Below are 6,058 nucleotides of genomic sequence, written 5' to 3' on the forward strand. Positions count from 1 at the left end.
CAACAGATGAATGAGTGAACCACATGCAGCATATGCGTACGATGAGTACTACTCAGCCATCAAAAGAGACGAAATTCTCACACATGCTACAACACAGATGAACCTTGAAAACATTATGCTAAGGGAAATGAGCCAGACCCAAAAGGACAAATATTGTATGATTCCACTTATCCACGGTGCCTGGAATAGGCAGAGACAGACAGACAGAAAGTAGGGACTGAGTCGTGGGTATTGGGGGAGTTGTTAAATGGCTAGAGTTTCAGTTTGGAATGATGAACATTTTCTGGAGACAGCGGAGATGGTCATACACATCGTGAATGTACTTGATGTCATGTTACTGAACTTACACTTAAAAATGGTTCAAATGCTAACATGCATGTAGTGTGTATTTTACTGCAGTTAAAAAACAAAAGGCCTGGCATAGGGCAGATTTCTGCTCAGAGCCTTGTGGGAGCCCGGATGGCGGGAGATGAACTCCGACAGGACACACCTGGGAGGCTTCGTGGAAGAAGCGAGATTCAGCTGGGTCTTGAAGGGTCTGTGGATTTCGTCAGGCAGCTCTGGAGACAGCAAGGGATTTGGGTGCCCGTGTGAGGATGGGCGGGGAGGACTGATGGGAGATGAGGGCCAGACCCAGTCCCCTGTGGCTGGAGTGATGTCCACGTGATCGACTGAAAGGGGACAAAACTGGGAAGAGACGGGCTAGGGGGCTCTGGAGGACTCTGAAGGCCAAGAAGTGCCCACCTCCACCTGAGGCCGAACCGGAGGGGTACCGGCCGCTTGTGTGACACAGAGACCCCTCTTCAAAGCAAACGGACACCAAGAATGCCAGCACGGAGCAACACTGTGTGACAGCTTGATCCTCGTCCCCATCGGTCATCACCACCGCCTGGGACAGGCTGGTGGTGCCTCTTCCTCCAATCCCCGTGGCCTCTGCTGCTGAGACCGGCTCAAGGTCCATCTACAGAGATATCCAGAATCTTGGCTTTTCCAGGTTTAGAATCACGGCCACGGCTGCATCCCTGAAAAGCACGTATACACACATGGATTAGGGAGGAAGGATTTGCTCCTCACTGTGGGAGCGGTGTTTATTGTGGCTGTAGTCTGACGGTTTGTGTCTCTCCAAGTTCATATGTTGAGTTCCCAAGGTGATGGGACTAGTGCCCTTAGGAAAACGGCTTGAGAAAGCTCTCTAGCCCCTTCCACCCTGTGAGGCCCCAAGGAAAAGTCTGCGACCCAGAACTTGGTCCACCTCATCCCAGACTCGAACATTCCAGAACTGTGAGAAGGAAACTCCTGTTGTTTGGAAGTTACCCAGTCTGTGGTGCTGTGTTACAACAGCCCAGTGGACGAAGGAATTCCTTCATGTAACTGACCGTGGAAGGCTCCCCACGTGCAGGCACCGGGCCCACAGCATGGTGCCTCCTATGTCACGGTCACAGAGATCTCGCACCTGCTGTCCTCCCGGGGCCCTGCTGGGCAAGCTCACCCCTGGGCATGGCTTGTCTTTTCTCACCTGCACACCGTTGCTTCTGCTTTTCCCACCGCCTGACATGTTTTCCCCATCCTGTCTTCCCATGCTCGAGTTTGGCTCTCCCTTGTATGGGAGAGGAGCCCCAAAGGAACAGGGCTTTGCTTTCCCGATCGCTTCCACGCTCTTCTATCCCTCTGGGATTCGCCGTGGTCTGGGAGAATGCTTACCCCCCGCCCTGGTCCCAGTCAGAAGAACTCCACTGGGGTCTTGATTCTGACAGTCACTCAGTGTGGCCGTGCCGAGCCACCTGCGGGCTGCTGGATCAGAAACTCTTGTCCCCCACCTCTGTGAAATGCAGGGGAAGATCACACCTGGCCATCCTATGGGAGTTTCAAGTCAAAATTAAATAATCTACCATGAATATATAAATACCTACTAGAACATAGAGTGCTGGCAAGGGCATGGACCAGCCCTCCTGACGCTTTGCTGGGGGGATGCAAAACGGTACAGCTACTTTCTGAAAACAGCAGGACGGCTTCTTAGCAAGTTAAACATATGCTTAGCATATGACCCGATAATTTCCCTCCTAGGTTCTTACCCAAGAACCTAGAGTTCTTCCTATTGTCATAAAACCTGACTGTTCCTACTGCCATAAAAACTAGTATGTGAATATTTATATGAGGCTTTGTTTGTAATCTCCAAATACCAGAAGCAACTTACATGAACTTCGGCTGGGAGGAAGATAAAAACTGTGGTAGACCCACACGATGGAACACAGGACATTCTAGAAGAAGTAAAACTAGAGAACAGAAAACGGAGCAGCGGTTGCCAGGGGCTGGATATGGGGATATGTGTTGATAACAAAGGGGTCCCTTGGGTTCCCAGACTATTCCACCAACATAGAATCTTATCAGGCTTGGCTTCCTAGGCGACCCTCTGGGCTCCCACATCTGTGGAACTGGGCTGTGCTGCCCCCGGGCTGGGCACCCCTCTCCCCCTCCTTTACTCCTACAAGAACATCAAGATGTGGAGACTAGTTTCAAGACTCATCTGTGTCGTGAGGCTCAGCGATGCTGTGGGGTGGAGGATTCATTCTCATTTCAACCTTCAGATTGAAAGCGCAATGGGCAAAAGAATTCCTTTTCTGGGTGAGTCCTTCCTGGGGTCCTGAGCCTTCTGCTCCCTGCTCTGCAGAGGCCCACCCTCCATGACCTTTGTCTGGAGGTCGGGCCCTCTCTGGGCTCACCCCCGTAACCCCGCGTGTGTCTGCGGCTCTGAGCTAGCCATGATTTCTTGGGATCCTTCCTCCTCTAGCCGTTTGTGCCTTATGCCGTGTTCCCCTCCCGACGGAGATGACTTCAGGCCCAGGGAATGCCAGGCTGAAGGCTGATTCAATTAAGGGGGGAAAGAAGAGCCTTCTGAAGCCACAGGGCAGGCGTGTCACCACACTGACCCCTCAAGAGTCTGGGGATAATGGGGCGCGGTGCCGGGAGGAGGCTGGGGCTGGCCCCAGCAAACCTGATTACGGGCTCTCTGGCCGTCTCCTGCCTGCGTCTCTCAGAGAGAGCAGTCTTTATTCCCCCAGGCAGGTCCCGGACAGGCAGGTTTAAATTGAACCAGGCCCTGGTCCTTGGCTCAGAATGGGCCATTCACTGGCCCCGCCGTCCACTAGCAAAACAGAGCCCTACACCATATGGCAGTGCGGGGAAATCGGGCGGCCGGGTGGCCAGCAGCCAGGCCTTGCGGCAGCCTGCACAGACCAGCTCAGAAGGGCTGTCTCCGGGGTTCCTGGGCCCACGTGGGGCTGGGGGACAGATGCTGGGCTGACAGCCATGGGGAGAAGGGGCAAGCCAAGAGGACAGGGGTTGAGAGAGAGAGAGCCAGGAGGTTGTGGTCCGGCATGTCATGTCCCAGCGAGCGGTGGCACCATGGAAAGTGGCTCGGCCCCTAGTGTGATCTGAGAACCATGGTCAGGGCCGTGGTGAGGATGATGGGACATGAAGAACCTGCCTGGAAGCCTGGGCCTATGTCAGCGTGTCACGTTAGTCTGAGGACCCCGTGAGCAACAGGGACCCGAGGCCCAGACACAAACCTGGCTGTGTGGTCTGTCCTCCTTGCCAGCCCAGCGGGCCCTCACCCTGACATCGAGCTGTCTGTGCGGCTGGCCCATAGCTGGTCAGGTGTCTGCTCCTGCGACATCTTCCAAGAGGGACCTGAGACACCATGAACAGCCTTCTGGGTGGAGGAACTGCCTTTCAGAGAGGTTAAGGGGTCTGCCCACCTGAGAGTGGAAGGAGGGCCTGGAATGCGGATCTCAGCCCCAGAAACAGCAGCTCTGCCCTGGTCATTAGTTGAGAGACAAGGAACTGGTGGCCGGAGAGGGGAAATGACTCCCCGGGGTGGGCCGTGATCATCCGCTGTAAGGCTGACCCCCGCTCCGGCTTCCTGGCCTCCAGCACGCCCGGGCTGGCCAGGGCTGTGGCAGAAAGACCGGGCACAGCAAGTCATTGCTCTGGGGGAGCCTCGGAGCTGAAGCATTGAACGCCCAGGAAAAAATGCAAAAATAAATCCTTAAATACAGGTTAGGTTGCCACAGCAAGTGTGCTAAACTCGGACCTAGAGACTCAGCTCCCCGACAGGCGGTGAAGCTCGGACGCCCGCCCCACCCCAGCCCACCCACACCAGGGCAGGCTCCAGGTCTCCGTCCCTTGCTGGAGCAGACTGAGGACCCACCAGTGAGCACCCAGAACATCACCTTGGTGCGCTTGGCTTCAGATCAGACCTGCTTCCCTCCTCCTGTTTCCATGGAAACACCTCGGGACCCATTGATCAACTCTCACTTGAGGCTTTCATCAGCCCGAACGTTGGAATAAGTTTTGATTCAAACATGACACTTTTTAACGCAGTGAAAAACTCGTTTTGTACAAAACCCCATTATGTGGAACAGACACGCGGGTTGATGGCCAATTTAGTTAATAGAGCTTTGCAGCTGACATTGAATTAAATCTGCAGGAAGCAGCCTCCGTCTTCCCGGGCAGAGTCACGTGCAGATCTGCCGAGGGCTGGGGGTGCAGAGGGAAGGCTGCCGCCCGTCCGCTCCCTGCCCCACCAGGCTTCGGCCGCTCCCTCCTCCCCAGCTCAGGAAGGTACCCTTGCTCCAGCACCTCTCAGGGGCTCCGTCCCTGGAGGACGAGCCCCAGCTCTCTTGTGGGGACTCACGCCTTCCCCTGGAGGGTGGAGGCCTTCCTTGCTCTGCTTTCTGGCCCCTCACCCTGCACTGCTCGCAGCTATCTGAACTCACCCCGCTCGGTCCAGCCCCCTTTATCTGCATGTGCGGAGTGTCAGGCCCCCCAGTACGAAAATGCATTTCACGTGAAGCTACCTGTGTCTTTGTCTCTCTCTCTTCATTTGTAATCGTCGTCAGGCATTGCTCGTTATTTCTGAGCCTCAGTCTTCCCCTCTGTAAAATGGGGATGGTAACATCTATGGAAAAATACCTGTAAAATAGCCAGCACGTGTCTTCATGCAGGGCCGCACTGCTGTGAGCCCGCTTTTTCTCCTCTGTAAAAGGCAGGTAGCAATGCTGCTCCCCTCCCTGGATTGCCGGGAAGGTTCAATGATGTAATACACAGAGCACATCTGGGGTAGTGACTCCAGGTTGTGTGCATGCCACAGAGCGATAGAGCGTGACCATCTGCTCTGCGGAATGGGGCTCCCCTGCTGCCGCCCCTCATTCCTGATAATGAGAAAACTGTTGCAGTGTGGGCCTCAGAGTTACCCAGGCATCGCCTTGGTGTGCGTGTCTGCACAGACCAGAGCCCTTCCCTCCCTGGTGGGGGTCCCTAGGAGCCATGGGGCAGGCTGGGATAGGTCCCCTCTGACTTGTGTTTATCGCGTGATTGTCCAAGAAGCTGCTGCTTTCACTCAGCCAGGGTGAAGCTGGCCGACGCCACAACCTCCTGCCCCCGCCCATCCTGTGCTCTTTGGGCCTCAGCCCAGGACTCTCACCTGTATCGTAGGATGCCCAAGAATTCATCCAGACCCTCCCACCAACTTGCTGACAGCCACGTCCCCCTTGGTAGTCCATTTCGCCTCTCATAAACTTCTAGCTGGGAGGGAGGGTGGGGGATGCAGGAATGTGACTGGGATGATGTGCTGAGGGCCTGACTTGGGCACCGTGTCCTGGGATGGCCCCATACTCCCTCGGCTCCATGGGGTGTGGAAGGCTGACAGCTCCCCGCCTTGGCGACTGCAAGGTCCCATCCTCTTCCCAGCCTTCACCCAGTGATGGGTCCAGCCCCTTGTCCCAGGCTGGAGCAGCTTCCCAAGTGCAGGCCGGAGCCTCTGATGTGAGGGCATGTCTGCTTGACTTCTCCCCTCTGCCCGGATCTGCTTCCCTTGCTCCCGGGGAGTCTCCTGTGTGCTAATCGTGGATTCAGAGTCGGTTTCCAGGAGCCTGACTTGTGAAGTTAGAGGAAAGTCCCGGAACATGTAAAAGGTATTTCATCCTTTCTCTGATGGGCTGAGTAGAACAGGAATGAATGAGAGTGAGGAGGGAGAGAGAGAGAAGGTTGGAGGGATGGG

General features: G+C 55.4%; 1 pseudogene; it reads right to left on the reverse strand.

The window, feature by feature from the left end:
• Nucleotides 1-401: 401 nt before the first annotated feature.
• On the reverse strand, nucleotides 402-5,671 carry LOC116873270 (annotated as a pseudogene).
• Between the last annotated feature and the right edge of the window lie 387 nt (nucleotides 5,672-6,058).

This window comes from Lontra canadensis, unplaced genomic scaffold (assembly GCF_010015895.1).
Source record: "Lontra canadensis isolate GAN:19392208 unplaced genomic scaffold, GSC_riverotter_1.0 scaffold32, whole genome shotgun sequence".
NCBI classification, from domain to species: Eukaryota; Metazoa; Chordata; class Mammalia; order Carnivora; family Mustelidae; genus Lontra; species Lontra canadensis.